Source organism: Mustelus asterias, chromosome 6 (assembly GCF_964213995.1).
Source record: "Mustelus asterias chromosome 6, sMusAst1.hap1.1, whole genome shotgun sequence".
Taxonomy (NCBI): domain Eukaryota; kingdom Metazoa; phylum Chordata; class Chondrichthyes; order Carcharhiniformes; family Triakidae; genus Mustelus; species Mustelus asterias.
In genome coordinates, this window is record NC_135806.1 from 58,906,212 (window position 1) to 58,923,794 (window position 17,583).

Consider the following 17,583-nt stretch of genomic DNA (forward strand, 5'->3'; position numbering starts at 1 on the left):
AAAATTGCACTTCATAGGTTAATAATCATGACTAATGTTCTTCTAAATGTATTCAAATGGATTGTCTTTCAGAATGAGCATGATGGAACAAAAGTATATAAAGCGACAGAGCAATTTAAGATCTGCAGTAGGATTCATGAGGCCAGGTGCCAGACATATTGAATTTAGTGACATTCTTCAATAAAACAATATCGCAATGAGGTACAAAGGAACATTGAGCAGACTGCTTATCAGCAGTATATTCGAATTAAGTTATCCATTTTGTCAGCAGAGCATTTGTAATAGAGAAGCGGTATTCAGTTACACCAACAGATACATTCTGACTCCTGGTTGCTGCATTGCATCTTCTTCATAAAATGTACATGAGATTTTATTTCCTATTAATATAACATTCGCACGTTCTTCCCACAAAGTTACATCTTTTGCGTGCGTGTATGAGGTATATATTTGTAGCACTGTTTAGAAAAAAACCCATTCCTATTCAGAATGACTCTGACAAGCTCATTTTGTGAATCCAGCTACACCAGAGGGACAAAATGACATGAAGGATAATCCCAGGCCAGCTGTGCATTATTTCCTCTCTGCAGCCTATGAAATCAAGTATAACAAATGGAATGAGTCACAGAGGGCCCTTTCCTTTCACATCTTGCTGCTACTAATATCAGTGGGAATATTATCGCCATAGCAACTGCTGCTCCCAGGTTGCAAGTTCTAACACACCGCAGTGATCCTGGCTAGTCCAGACAAGCTGATGGTGATTGAGGCTATTTTATGAGCATGATTGTGGGCAAAATCTTATCAATATGTGTTAAGTAGCCAGCTTAGGTCAGAAACCGGGGTGGCTGATTTGTATACGAACGGAACGTCATTATGCTTAACACATTCAAATGTAAATGAGGTTAGTATCAGGGGTAGAGAAAAATAGCGTTATTTTCACCTTCACTATCTGAAGGGTAATTAGGAGATAATGGGTATCATAGCATTATGGTTATGTAACTGGACTATTAAATCAGGGACATGGCCTAATAGTCCAAAGAATATGAGTTCAGAATCCAGTTTAAGAATATGAAAATGGTCTCAATAAAAGTGACCACATAGCTGCTGGATTCTCTTAAAATCCCATCTGTTTAATTAATCTCTATTGGGGAAGGAAACCTGCCATCCTTGCTCCATCTGGGCTATATGTAACTCAAGTTCTACACCAATGCGATTGACTCTTACTGGCCCTCAGAAGGGCCTAGCAAGACATCTGGTGGTGTCACATTGTTATGGTTATTAAAGAAGACATACCACTACCTTCTAAAAGGCAACTAGAGTTGAGTCAACCTTGCTGGTAAAGCCTACACCCTGAGAATGAATTTTTTAACCCTACTAATTGCAGAATAAGCCTAATCTTCAACCAATTGATTCACGACAAATTACTATCCTGGTAGTAAAGATGAAAGCTACTGCCATTGGATCTGTAATATATCGAGGGTGACTTGATGAGGTTTATTGCTAAGGCAATGAATATGATATGTACAAATAGGGTCTGACAGAATAATTGTCCGACTGTACTCCTCCCTGGATCCAACTGCTGACCCTTCCCCACCTGGGATACACGTCCTCACACTCAATTGGCTCAACTCTGAGGTTCACCTGGAAATGAAAAATCAGGACGGGCCGAGGCGAATTGCAAGCTCATTCAGCCCAGGGTCAAGATCGTCCTTGGTAGCTGCTGTATTCTCCGTTACTGAAACAACTGGGTGTTCTGGTTCCACATCTACATCTGGCATCCCCACTCCCAATCCAGGCGGATCTATCTATACTGTTGGAGTCACCTGTTGATCCTTTGTATCAGATACCACTTTCCTCCTCAGGTAGATAGATAGATAGATACCCTACAGTGCAGAAAGAGGCCCTTCGGCCCATCGAGTCTGCACCGACCACAATCCCACCCAGGCCCTATCCCCATATCCCACCCACTAATCCCTCTAACCTAGACATCTCAGGACTCGAAGGGGCAATTTTAGCATGGCCAATCAACCTAACCTGCACATCTTTGGACGGTGGGAGGAAATCGGAGCACCCGGAGGAAACCCACGCAGACACGAGGAGAATGTGCAAACTCCACACAGACAGTGACCCAAGCCAGGAATCGAACCCAGGTCCCTGGAGCTGTGAAGCAGCAGTGCTAACCACTGTGCTACCGTGCCGCCCACTGTGCTACCGTGCCGCCGTGTTTTTGTTGAACATTTTGAATTGTTTCTTTACATGTCTCACATGATTCATCTACTGCCTTTGGTCTATTTACCCAGTTAACGTCAACCAGTTTTCCCCTCATTCCTATGCCATTGGCTTTGTTTAAGTTCAAGATTCTTGTTTGCGACTGGAGTTTGTTTCAAGCTTAACGTGGAATTCAATGGTATTATGATCACTAGTTCCAAATTAATCTTTTACTATGACATCAATATAAACAAAGAACAAAGAACAGTACAGCACAGGAAACAGGCCCTTCGGCCCTCCAAGCCTGCGCCGCTCCTTGGTCCAACTAGACCAATCGTTTGTATCCCTCCATTCCCAGGCTGCTCATGTGACTATCCAGGTAAATCTTAAACGATGTCAGCGTGTCTGCCTCCACCACCCTACTTGGCAGCGCATTCCAGGCCCCCACCACCCTCTGTGTAAAAAACGTCCCTCTGATGTCTGAGTTATACCTCGCCCCTCTCAGCTTGAGCCCGTGACCCCTCGTGATCGTCACCTCCGACCTGGGAAAAAGCTTCCCACTGTTCACCCTATCTATACCCTTCATAATCTTGTATACCTCTATTAGATCTCCCCTCATTCTCCGTCTTTCCAAGGAGAACAACCCCAGTCTACCCAATCTCTCCTCATAGCTAAGACCCTCCATACCAGGCAACATCCTGGTAAACCTTCTCTGCACTCTCTCCAATGCCTCCACGTCCTTCTGGTAGTGCGGCGACCAGAACTGGACGCAGTACTCCAAATGTGGCCTAACCAGCGTTCTATACAGCTGCATCATCAGACTCCAGCTTTTATACTCTATACCCCGTCCTATAAAGGCAAGCATACCATATGCCTTCTCCACCTGTGTTGCCACCTTCAAGGATTTGTGGACTTGCACACCTAGGTCCCTCTGTGTTTCTATACTCCTGATGACTCTGCCATTTATTGTATAACTCCTCCCTACATTATTTCTTCCAAAATGCATCACTTCGCATTTATCTGGATTAAACTCCATCTGCCACCTCTCCGCCCAATTTTCCAGCCTATCTATATCCTGCCAATTGCCCGACAATGCTCTTCGCTATCCGCAATTCCAGCCATCTTCGTGTCATCCGCAAACTTGCTGATTATACCAGTTACACCTTCTTCCAAATCATTTATATATATCACAAATAGCAGAGGTCCCAGTACAGAGCCCTGCGGAACACCACTGGTCACAGGCCTCCAGCCGGAAAAAGACCCTTCGACCACTACCCTCTGTCTCCTATGGCCAAGCCAGTTCTCCACCCATCTAGCCACTTCTCCTTGTATCCCATGAGCCTTAACCTTCTTAACCAACCTGCCATGTGGGACTTTGTCAAATGCCTTACTGAAATCCATATAGACGACATCCACGGCCCTTCCTTCATCAACCGTTTTTGTCACTTCCTCAAAAAACTCCACCAAATTTGTAAGGCACGACCTCCCTCTTACAAAACCATGCTGTCTGTCACTAATGAGATTGTTCCGTTCTAAATGCACATACATCCTGTCTCTAAGAATCCTCTCCAACAACTTCCCTACCACGGACGTCAAGCTCACCGGCCTATAATTTCCTGGGTTATCCCTGCTACCCTTCTTAAACAACGGGACCACATTCGCTATCCTCCAATCCTCAGGGACCTCACCCGTGTCCAAAGATGCGACAAAGATTTCCGTCAGAGGCCCAGCAATTTCACCTCTCGTCTCCCTGAGCAGTCGAGGATAGATGCCATCAGGCCCTGGGGCTTTGTCAGTTTTAATGTTCCCTAAAAAACCTAACACTTCCTCTCTTGTAATGGAGATTTTCTCTAACGGGTCAACACCTCCCTCCGAGACACTCCCGGTTAACACGCCCCTCTCCTTCGTGAATACCGATGCAAAGTATTCATTTAGGATCTCCCCTATTCCCTTGGGTTCTAAGCATAATTCCCCTCCTTTGTCCCTGAGAGGTCCGATTTTCTCCCTGACAACTCTGTTGTTCCTAACGTATGAATAGAATGCCTTAGGATTCTCCTTAATCCTGCCTGCCAAGAACATCTCGTGACCTCTTTTTGCCCTTCTAACTCCCCGTTTGAGATCTTTCCTACTCTCTCTGTATTCCTCCAGAGCTCCACCTGTTTTCAGTTGCCTGGACTTAACGTACACCTCCCTTTTCATTTTAATCAGATCCTCAATTTCCCTGGTTATCCACGGCTCTCGAATCCTACCTTTCCTATCTTTCCTTTTTACAGGCACATGCCTATCCTGCAGCCTTATCAATAGTTCCTTAAAAGACTCCCACATGCCAGAGGCGGACTTACCCTCGAACATCCTCTCGCAATCAACATCCACCAATTCCTGCCTAATCCGGCTATAGTTAGCCTTCCCCCAATTTAGCACCCTGCCCATAGGACAGCACTCATCCTTGTCCATTACTATCCACATGCTTCTTGATAAGACATCCTTGCACCTCTACAATAGGAGATGGACCCTGTCCCTTCCACAATCTTCCAACCCAACCACCCACACTGGTCCAGCTATAAAATTTCTGACCCTGACTAAATCCTCATTTCTGAAGACTCTTGTCATTTGCTTTTGAGTCATGACTCTCTTTCTGAGAGGTTTGTCTACCCTCCACCCTCCCCACCAAATTTGGAAATAACATATCCAACCGTGTCCTCAGACAACATCCCATTAGAAGCTCAGCTGACGTGACCCCCATGGTCACATTTACCATACTGTTGTAAGACAACAGATAGCTGGTGATCCTTAAAAGCAGATGCCTATTTACTTGCTTCTTCACTGAGATCTTGAGAGTTTGCACAGCACTTTCCGCTCACCTGCTCAATGCTGGACGCTAAGGTGCTGACCTAACATGACGAATGCCATTTGATTTTACAAATTTTTGCAATTTGTCTGCTGTAAAAGATGTACCATTGTCTGATACTAAGATCTCTGGGATCCCATCAATGGTAAAGATTTGTTGTTGGACAATGACAAGCAGGATAGGCAAGAACTGACAATGTGCAGACAATGCATCAAAAGGTTTTATGCAGTGTGGCCACCTATATAAGAAACCTTTTGCAGACACGGAGATGCATGCATGGTGGGAAAGAGCATCATGACTGCAGGTCTTGTTTTTGGCACGACAAATGAAGGCAACCCTCTCATTTGCAGGCACCATTTCAACCACTCCTCCAAGGCTAGTTAGCACAACTAACTAGCTCTCTTGCAGGATTTCGGTTGATAGCACATTTTGCAGACCCTGCAGTAAAGAGTTTAACATAACACGAGGATAAAGAAACTATCATGTGTTTCAGACCAGTAATAGGATTTAAATGGCACTGAGCAATTTGCAGCACTGTTGCCATCAAGGCCAGAATTTTACATTGCTCGAGTGCACCCGAGCTGGAAGCATATGAAATTCCGCAAAGACATCGGGTGTGTGTCCCGACGTCATTGCGACCTGTGCAATATTTCAGTGAGCAGGCGCTCGCGAGAGCCAGAACTTCTTTATGCTGCGAATTATTAGCATGTCAAATGCTAATTTCTGAAGACAATTTCAATCTTCAAAAGAGAATTGGATAATTATATGAAGAGAAGCAAAATTACAGCTCTATGGGGAAAAGATGGGAGTGGCACTAACTGAACTGTTCCTGCAGAGAGCCGGCACAGACACGATGGGCTGAATATCTTCCTCTGTCCTGCAATCGTTCTATAAGTCTTTGAGTCATGAAGAACTCACACATTACCAACCTTGACTTTAAATTACTAGGGTTTTCCCACTTTATATTTGGTTGATTTAAGTCATCCAGTGAAATAATTGTGCTTTTCTTACCTAGTCCTTTCCTAGTCCAAACTATCTTCCTTTGAACGCTGACTGGGCTGTAGCAGACTCTGATGTTAGTTGTGTTTTCCTTATATTAGAGATGCCAGAGTATTTAATTGTTGTAGCTTTTACCTCCCACAGGATCAACTTCATTTGCATTCTGCAGCACTAGACTTTCTGTTTTAGCTGAATAAGGAATTTCATATTGATCTTAAATTATTTAGCTCTGTTAAATGAAGTGTGTGTGTGTGAAAATATTTCAGTTAAACAAACAAAATATTTTGCACTTCATGCGTTTCCTTGCAATTAAAATGAAGTACAGACAGTGAAAGGTCATCCCAGTAATGACCCACAATTTAAACTGTCAGTTTGCAAGCGGTAAGTCATATTTCCAGTTCATGGTTTCACGTGACAGCGTACATAGGGCATTAAAGTTCAATCAAATTGATTATCCCTCGGCATCCGTTATCATTTTATTGCCTGTACTACAAGTTAATGCAAGTGCAAGAATTCTTTTTATTTCGCCTGCAAGTAATAAGGTGAATACGACATAACTTTTTGAAACCGGCCCAATCCTAGAGGCATAAGTGTTTTTTTTCACTGAAAAGCAAGACTTCTCATTAGTAGGTTAGACCCAAGATGTTGCTGCCCAGCTTAATCCCAGCTGACCCAGCCAGCATGATGAAATAACAGAAGCATGCACAATGTTTTGGAAGTTTTAGCTTATGATGTATGTCCTCTTTAACACGTAGAGGCGTAGCAATATTACAGAGATGTTCTGACTGGTTCATCAGACCTGTGCATGCTCTAAACTGATTCCGTCTCACAGAAATCACCATGTATTCCAGCGTGATGGAAAACAGAACAATGCACATCTGCATTTGCTGAGAGAATTTCACCACCTTTCTCTCTCATTATGGACTGATACATTTTGAACAGCAGTAACAAAATCAAGAAGGCTCAGATCACAAATTCAGATTTTTTAAACAGAATAATTATTTCACCCCATGGTCTCAACAGTCAGGCGCTATGCGCAAGATTTTCCGGCCCTCTCTTCCACCGGGATCTTCTGGTTGCACCGAAGGTGACCCTCTGCAGTGGGTCCCCCGGTGGTGGGATGGGCAAACCATGTAAAACATAGACATCATCGGGATCCAGGAGATCCCACTGGCAGCCAATGGTGAGCCACCTCCACCGCAGGAAAACACGCTGTGAGGGGAACAAAAAAATCCCACCCATATCTTTTCTATCCTCTTGCACACACAAGTGTATGTTCAATGGGTTAACTACCTACACAGTTGTCAATCATGAGAGGGGACTGTCTTTTATGCAGTAGTGAGAAATCTTGACATTTTTTCTAAGGAAGCAACTAACATTATGGTGAAGAAGAAAGAGATGACTTAAACTTAAGTCTTGTCAAGTCTTCACGATGCCTGAAAGAGCTTCTCCACAAAATGCAGTCTATGAAGGTTATTCAGACAGTCAAGTAGCTTAGAGTTATCAGTGGATCTGCTGTTCTAGCCTCATTCACCAGATAATAACCTTGACCTGCAATCATTTGCCAAAGTACCTCAGTCTGCAGAGGTGGGCATGCGGATGGATACCTGTGGATGGGCATTATTTGCAGAGCCAGATCAGCATGTCATCCTTTTATTGACTATCAGCCTTGACTTGATGGTAGCATTCTTGTCTTTGGGTCAAAGGTTGTGAGTTCAAGCGCCACTCAGGAGACTTGAAAACGTAATCAAGGCTGACACATGAAACTGAGGCCTCATCTGCTAGAGGCAGTGGAAATAAATGTTCCCACAACATTATTCAAAGAACAGGTGAATTTTCCTGGTGTCCTGACCAATATTTTTCCCTCAAACAACATCACTAAAACAGATTATCTGCTCATTATCACATTGTTGCATGCAGGAGCTTGTGATGTTCAAATTGGCTGCCATATTTCCCTATGTTACAACAACACCCTCTCCTTTCCTTCTCCTCTATGCACTCTATGAACAGTATGCTTTGTCTGTGTAGCGCACAAGAAACAATACTTTTCACTGTAGACCAATATATGTGACAATAATAAATCAAATCAAATCAAATCAAACAACTGCTTTTCAAAAGCCCCTCATTGGCTGTGGAGTGCATTGGAATGTCCTGTGGTTATGAATAATGGTTTCCTTATTTCCTTCCAAATGCCTTAACTAAGGAGATTCCAACATGGAAAATCATTGCTATCATAGAATCCCTACAGTGCAGAAGGAGGCCATTCAGGACATTGAGCCTGCACTGACAATAATCTCACCCAAGCCCTATATCTGTAACCCCACATACCCAAGCTAATCCCCTGACACTAAAAGGCAATTTAGCATGGCCAAACCACCTAACCTGCACATCTTTGGACTGTGGGAGGAAATGGAGCACTCGGAGGAAACCCTCGTGGACACGGGGAGAAAGTGCAAACTCCACACAAACAGTCACCCGAGGCCGGAATTGAACCTGGGTCCCTGGCGCAGTGAGGCAGCAGTGCTAACCACTGTGTCACCGTGCCACCCAGTATCATTGGATGGTACTGGAAGCATAACATTTTTTAAAAAGAAGCCTCTTCTACTGCAGACATTTACTTTTTCATCTGGCTCTTCCTCTCCTTTGCCTGTTTCTATCTCATCATTGATGCCCTTTGCTTTTGTTGTGCCTCCTCCAACTTCTGTTTTGGTTGCATAGCCGTATGTGCAAGATACAGCCCTGTATCATTATACATCTAAGTGCATGGGATATGTTACAGGAACCAGCCCCCCCCGCAGCCCCCCTAATCTGATCAAAGTGCAGGATACAGCCCTGTAAACATTATATATCCAAGTGCATGGGATATGTTACAGGAACCCCCCCCCCCCCCCCCCACCACCCCCCCCCCCCCCCCCCCCCACCCCCCTAATCTGATCAAAGTGCGGGAACCTTAGCTTCAGAATACTGATGCTGTGTTCAGTGATTTTCTAAGTGATCTCAAGATTATTGTTGTACCTGCACTGTTCTGTTATGGTGAGATTGAAGAGGGTTGTCATCAGTCAGGTGTGCAGGATATCCTCTGATATCCCTGGAGGAGCGGATTCAAAGGGGGGAACAGCTAATTATCTCAAGCCGAAAGTATTGTGGACAGCGTCGGATGAAACAGGCAGAGATTTGCTTCATCACACAGGTCGAACATCATTAAATCGGCAGCCCTTCATACTGAAAAAAACCTCTTGGTTCACCTCCCAGTGCACAGCCCACAAGCATAACCTGGAACTTCCAGTTGCTGGGCATTTTAATTCTCCAGCCTGCCCTCACTCTGAACTCCCTGTCCTCGGTCTCCTCAGCTGTTACAATGAAGCTTAGTGGAAGTTTGAGAGGAGCTCCTTATCTTTGGATTATAAGCTTCCTGGCTCAACATCGTGTTTAACAATTTCAAATCATAACCACTGCATCCTTTTAATTTGGACTGACGGTTCTGATCATGAGTCCGCTACTCGTTTAATCATTCCTGTCTTCCACCCGATCACAGACCGCCCCTGTGATTGTCTACTCCTCTCCCCTGACCCCTTGCTTAGAACATGTTACATATTGTTCTGGTTCAAATCAAAAACTCCAAAGTGCTTTATAAAATCCGCCTGAATCATAAGTCTTGCATCTTGAATTTGGCTAGGTTAAGCATGATATGTTTCACTTCAGTATGATTCAAATGACCCACTAGGGAGCTTTTATCAAGCAAAGTTTATTTAAAAATATAGTTAGCATGTATAGTAAGAAAATGAACAAGAACTTTTATCAATTACAAACAAAAACAAAACAGCCACAATAATGTATAGCCCTCAACAAATATATATCTAAGATGCTCCAATCAAAACCAATCCCATAAACAACACTTCAATCAGGTTCGACTCAGCAAAGACTAATGCTCACGTGATACTGGGATTGAGTCCTTTGGATGAATTCTGCAGTTCTCTTGATAGACTCAGAACAATTTGAAGTCAGAACAGCTTCCCACAACACCAGGGAGTCTCTGGGCAAACCACCAACAGTAGATTTATTAGTGTCACAAGTAGGCTTACATTAACACTGCAGTGAAGTTACTGTGAAAATCCCCCATGCATGAAGGGAGAGGAGATACAGATGGAAAATTCCTGAAGTATAGTTTCCCTAACATCCGGCAGTTTTAAACTGTGGGGCATCTTTTCAATTTCATCTTCAGGTTTGCCAACCAACTACCAGCCTGATGAACAGACTGCCTGGCAGGCTGATTATTATTTTATTTGATATTCTCAACCTGTAAAATCTAGAATAATTTTTTGGCACCATTTTAATTTTTCAGTAACCTTTTTAAATCTGTGCTTGTTTTAAATCATGGGTACAAATAATTTAACTTTGTTAAGCATTACAACCTTTATTAATTTATTCTCTTGCAATTCACGGGCCAATATAAATGTCAGGCTGACAGGCGGGCTTACTGACAGGATGATTGACAGACAGACTGAACATCTGACTGATAGCTGGCTGCCTGTCAGACAGGGAAACCTGCAGCACAGGGACTCATCAAGAACAAACAATTGGGAGAGTTTGTGATATTGTGGCTGGAGGCTCCAGTGGAAGGTGAAGAGAGTGAGGTCATGAGGAGATTTCATGGTCTAGAGGTGGATCGTGATTGTGAGGAGAGATGTTGTTGTGGGAGGGGGTATTCGATCATGGTGGAGATGGAAATGGTTATCAATGGGGTCCATTAATGGTGTCGGGGATGGGGGGGGAGGGGTGTTCGTAATCAGGGCCGGGGAATCTGATTACAAAGTGAATGCAGGATATGTTTAACAGCGGTTTCTGAGGGGGGCAGGGGTAGGATGACCAGTGGTGTGAATGGTTGTTAATGGTGGGTCTGGATACAATGGGGAGGAGCTGGTGTTTGGGTAGGATCCATCTGTAGTGAAGGGGCTCGATATGGTGGACACTGAGAGATTGTTTCCATTGCTTGAGGAATCTAAAACATGGGGTGCACAATCTCAGGATAAGGGGCCAATCATTTAGGAATGAATTGAGAAATTTCTTTCACTCAAACGGTTGGGAATCTTTGGAATCCTCTACCCTAGAGGGTTATGGATGCTCCATTTTTGAATACAGTTAAGGCTCGGATAAACAGATTTTTTGGGGTTGAATAATAGACTTCCAGCTTGGCAATGATCGCTGATTCACGGAGTGTATTATGGAGCGTGAAAGCATCGGATGACTTTTATGACATAATCACACTGGTTTCCAATAGTATGGGGCCCAGCCCAGGTCAGTAAGAGCCTGCCTGGTGAGGTGCCGATTTCTGTCACACTATTCTTCTGTGAAGTCCAATAAAGTGATTTTAGGTCTATAGATTCTGTGGCCTTTTAAGCAGTACTCTCCTTCCACTTCTTCTCTTCCTTCAACAAGAATAAATAAGTAAAAATGGCACTCATGATAAGTTGAAAATGTTTATTTCGTGTGAATAAGGTAAATAAATCAGAAAGACGTTTTGTCAGTTCTGATCAACGATCACAAACTGAAATAGCTGTAATTTTCCTGCCCCTCCTGCTGGTGGCATCTTCTTGTCCTGCTGAAGTCAATGGATGTTTGAAAGGCTCATTACATCCACCACAAGGAACCTGCTTTGGCAGGGTTGGAAGATTCTGGCTGTTAACACCATTTCTCTCTCCACAGATGTGTCAGGCTTGCTGAGTATTTCCAGCATTTTCTTGATTTTAAATCAAAAGCAAGTCGTCCCCAAGCTCTGAGATGTCTTTAGTTGGGAATGCATTATTCAGAAAACTCTCTAGATTCTAGCAATTCTTTTACATTTGTCTTCCATGCGTGTTGGTCTGTTTCTTGGGCCACAGCTGTGAGCCGGTACTGAGAGAGAATTGATCACTAGCAAGTTCCGTCCAGTTAAAAGCGTGTCAGGATCGCAATTATACCATGGGACTCTGATCTGAATATATTCGCCAGATACTCATTCCGGAAGATACGTCTCTGAGCAGAGTCAGTGACACCACAAAGGCTGTGAGAGAGACATCCAGGATGGGAGAGATCAGTCTGTGATTTTAAACACTCATTAGCCCCTTGTCTCCTTGAAGGCTAAGAATAAAATCAGAATCTTGGATTAGAGTATGAAGCTCAGCCGGGCCTGTTTAGTGGATACTATGAGACCCTCAGGGTTCCAATAGGGCCCCTGCATTCTGACACATTGGTAAAGAGGTTAGCATGCAGGCAATTAACATCTGCCAGAAGTATGCAGAACTGACAAAACATGGTATCAATTCACATAAAATGGTGATTTGGATCCAGTACTGGCATTTCAGAGCACTGTGCTCGAGCTGATGTCCTTTTAGGAATCATGATTTATAGCAAGGCTAGAGCACACAAAGAGGCCATTCAGTCTGTTATAGTCATGCCAGCTCTCTACAAACTCTCAGCTAGTCCCATTCTCCCCAAGTTGGTTGAGTGGTAGGAAACAGGGAGCAATGGTGAAAGGTTTTCTCTTCAGACTGGAGGGCAGTATGTACTGAGGATGCCAGGGGTGAGTGTTGGGGTCACTGTTTTTTGTGATCCATATTAATGACCCAGACTTGGGTGTATAGGACACAAATTCAAAATCTGCCGATGACGCAACTTTTGAAAGTATTGTGAATTGTGACGCAGATAGAGGCAGACTTCAAAGGGACAGAGCTAGGCTGTTGGAATGTACGGACACGTTACAGGTGAAATTTAATGCAGAGGAGAATGTAGCGAGACATTTTAGTAGGAAAAATGAGGGAAGGCAATATAAAATAACAGATACAATTCTAGAGAGGGTGCAGGAGCAGAGGGGCTTCTCCTGCTTTTCCCCGATAGCACTGCAAATTAGATCATTGTTCTTTTGCTAATCACCTTAAATCAGTATCCTCTAGCTCTCAACTCTTTTGCTAATAGGAACAGTTTCTCTCTATATACTCTGTCCAAATGCCTCATAATTGTGAACATCTCTATGAAATCTCTTCTGAACCTCCTTTTCTCCAAGGAGAAGAGCCCCAACTTCTCTAAACTATCCTCATATCTGAAGTCCTTCATATCTGGGACCATTCTCTAAAATATTTTCCTGCACCTCCTCAAAAGCCTCCACATCCTTCCCGAAAAGCCACAGCCAGAATTGGATGCAATACTCCAGCTGAGGCCAAACAAGTGTTTTATGAAGGTTCACCATGACCGCTTGCTGCTGTGCTCCAAGCTCCTATTTCTAAAGCCCAGGATTCCTTATGTCTTTTTAACCATCTTTCCAACCTATCCTGCACATTCAACAAATTATGCACATGTACTCCCGGGTTCTCCTGCTCCCACACCCTTTTGACTTTGCACAGCCAAACGCACTTTTAATAGCCTGAAAGACAGGTGCATTAGTGCTATTTAAAGGATGATCAATTACTGATGTATTTCTCCTGGCTGTTGCAGAAATTCTACAAGTTTTCGGTGCTTGCTCCAGTTGGTTGAAGTTCCAATAACTCCTCAGTGAAGGCTGTGTTTCATGGCTGACTGTCGCTTAGCACTATTCCCAATGACTCTGTGCCTCCAGTTGTTACAAAGCACCTTGCCTTTAAGAGATGCAGTTCAGATTTAATCAATGCAGACTAGTTTTAAATGGCCCTGTGCTGAGTATGCGTGCAAGCCAATGAACAATGAATGTTAGCTGCACGTAGGAATCATTAGAATGAACAGAAGCCTCAAATTTGGCAAGATGCCTGAATTCCATTGAACTGGGTTCAAGTTAATCACAAACGGTGATCCCCACACTCAGGACTTTCCAATTTAATCCCCACTGAGACTCACAAAGTACTGTACACAGATTTGTTTTCTTCCTGAGAAAGGACTTTTGAAATATTGCTTTGATCATGTATTTTGAACAGTTTTCCATTGAGTGCATTTTGTTTTTGTTCCTCTGGTTAGAAATATAAAATCAAATTATAGCCATATCAGTAAAATACTAGTATGATTCATAATGGACATGTTAGTATAGGCGGGAGAGGAAGATTTGCCCAGAAGGCATTCAACTATATTATATGGTAGATTTAACTTATAAATTAAATTTCTGCACTCAGTGACCTGTTTCCACAGTCTGAAAAAAGTGAGTATTTTTCTAGAGCACAGGACAGCTGGCCTTTCTGAGCAGTGTGTTAGTAACGGCAGCTGGTAAGCTGAAGAAAAGATCAATTCAATCCCAGTGCCAGGCTAAATACTGTGGATGCTTGAAATTTAAACTAAAAACAGAACATTCTGGAAATTCTGAGCAGAAATGGCAGATTCTGTGGCGTGAGTTTATGAGCTTGATTTAACAGCGCCCTGAAGGTGGATTGGCAGATGGCGGGTACCTATAAAATGCTAAGGGCGGAGTGCCTGTCATCCACCAGGCAACTCTGCCCCCACCACCATTTTACCAGCAGCGAGGGAGCCATTGGCCGGCTCATGGGTTAATTGAGGCCCTTAAATGGTCAATTAATGAACACTAAAAGGCAGGATCCTGTCACCGCTCAATTTAACCAGAGGTAGGACAGTTTCACGCTAAGCGCCTAGCCAGGCAGCTCTCACTGAACAGGCTGGTATTGGGTGACCAGTTGTTCCTCTGTAAAGGTCCTCCTGGGCCCTGTGGCGGCTCTTCCATAATCTTTCCCCCTCGGTTCCTCTCTGCCCTGGCTTGTCTATTCAGCCCTCTTGCCTCTGAATGCCAGCCCCGGGTCCTGGTGAGACCCTAAGATTTACTCTCGTCTGGACAGCTCACTTCCTCTGGATTTTATGTGCAGGGGCAAGATCACCACCCCAATGTAAAATATATTCCAATGTTTCAGTCAATGAACTGTTGAGAATGTCCAAACCTTTTCTGTTTTAATTCCCTGATTAAAGCTATGGGGGAGGAATTTCCTCTCCCATTTTGTTTTGGGCGGGTTTGCCGACCGGAGTGGATAATCACGTATAAGGCCCAAATCACATTCCACGCTGACACAAAAGCAAGACACAATTTGTTATGTTCCCAACAATACGGCGTAGAAAGCCATGGTTGGTGCCAGCAGCTCCAATACCGCTTTTCCTACCCACTGTCGCACACTGCCACATATAAGTGAAATTCCACCAATGGTTTATAGAATGTTTCTTTCAGTCTGGCATCAAAACAGCATTGAACAATCAGTTATCTAGATTTTCCTCCCAGCAATATGAAGTTAGTTTCAGCTGCGCTCTTTGTTGTTCTCAGATTGAGTAAAGGCCAATTTGGCTTTCAGATATTAACACACTGGAAATTCAGCTTCCGAATGCTGTTCTGTCTCCAAATTGACATCCTGCCTTGCACGCAATTCTGGTGCAAGCCGTTTTTTGGTGAAGCTGTTAGCACATGTGTGGTGAGTGCCTGCTGTACAGATGCAGAGCAGGCTGATCAAGGCATCAGTTAGTGTGAGCACGTACTATTGTTTTGGAGGCTAGTGTTCCTTCACTCAACCTTGCACAGCTGAATACCCATTCACCAGTAAATGATATGGGCTCCAACAACATCCCTCTTGCAGTGATGAAGACTTTTGGTCCAGAACTAGCTGCGCCCTGAGCCAAGCTGTTCCAGTACAGCTCCATCACTGGCACCTACCCATCAAAGTGGTTGTATTCGACTCTGTGGGACTGGATCAACCTAGAACTGTTGGAGGTATACGAGAGTACGTTTCTGGCTAATAGCGTGTCTGAATCTATGAGGAAAGGCACCATTATCCTTATCCAGCGACAGTAAAGGAATGGGGATATCTTTTCAAATCAGGATGGTGAACGGTTGGTGTGGGGGTGGGGCGAGGGTGGGGCGGAGGGATCCTCCAGGTGGTGGTGTTCCCATGTGCCTGCTGCCCTTCTTCTGGATAGTAGTGATTATGGGTTTGGAAGGTGCTGTCTTAGGAAGTTTGGTGAGTTCCTGCAGAGCATCTTGAAGATGGTACAGACTGCTGCCACTGTGCATCGGTGGTGGAGGGAATGAATGTCTGTGGAAAGGGTGTCAATCAAGCAGGCTGCTTTGTGCTGGATAATGTCAAACTCCCTGAGTGTTCTATAGATGTTTACAGCACAGAAGTAGGCCATTTGACCCATCATGTCAACACCAGTCAACAAAGGTCTGACTACTCCAATCCCATTTTCCAGCAATTGCCCATAGCCCTGCAGGTTCCAGGAGCGCAAGTGAACACCCGTGCTTATGTACGACCTTGTCCTGCAAGAGACAGGGAAGCCTGACAGTGAGTGTGCTGCAATACCTTTAGATGATGTGGCTTTCATAGTTGAATAACTGGCAATGCGTGCAAGCTGTGAGATGTGGATGTGAGGCTTGTAGCGGTGCTAAGTGTGCGAGAGTGGGGTGATGCTCTGAATCATGAGCCATGAGTGAAAAAGTTTGTTTTTTTATTCGTTTAGGGGGTGTGCCAGCATTTACTGCCCATCCCTAATTGTCCTTGAACTGAGTGGCTTGCTAAGCCATTTCACAGGACATTTAAGAGTCAACTACATTGTTGTGGAGCTGGAGTCACACATAAGACAGACCAGATAAGGGTGGCAGATTTTTGTGAACCAGATGGGTTTTTACAACAGTTGACAATGGTTTCATACTCATGTTTGACTTTTAATTCCAGATTTTTATTCAATTCAAATTTCACCATCTGCTGTGAGAACCCAGGTCCCCAGAGCATTACCCTGTATCTCTGGATTACTGGCCCAGCGACAATACCACTATGCCACTGCCTCCTCTGATAGATGAGTGATGGGATGAATGTGAGGCTAGTGCTGTAGCTGGTGGGATATGGCATTTGGAGGTACATTTATTGAGTTTAGCTACTCATGTGAGTTCAATGATCTTCTTGCAGCACTGCATCCAAGTCCACGGGTCTGGATTTGCGGCATTGACCACCATGGGTTATCTGGCCCCACTGCCTTCACACGGTTTGTTTAGACAAACTCCTGGCCTCCTGTGGGTAGATAACATCTCACCTGCTCTCCATCTCCTGCAGCAAATCCTCTAGTACAGTGTCCTAGGAGTCTGCTCTCTGCCACGTTGTGCCATTAGTGAGTGGTCCTCGCATCAATATTATTTGTAGAATGACTTTCAACACCTGCTCCGGCATTGTGCACCTCTCCTTTAAGTGGCATAGCCTGCTTTTAAATAATGCCAGGCTCATTTTAACTTATAATAAAAGCAGTGACTCATGCAAGCCTCACACAAGCTTGCACTCCTGCTCAGGCATGCAAATACTGAGCATGACACTTGGCGCTGGCTTCATGCCTTAATTATTTAAAATAGCAGGCAGCACAAAGTTTGTGAATTACCTACATTGGAAGCAATGGGCATGGGTTAATCCTGATCCCCATGCCCAATTTCATGGTTTTTTGCCTCTTGACAAAAGCTGACTACAATTTCTGATCGCTGCCCCAGCCTAAAAGCCATGGTAGTGGAATCCTGAAATCATACTTTGATCTCCCCCCAAAACCTTGGGTATTTTTTTTTCTTT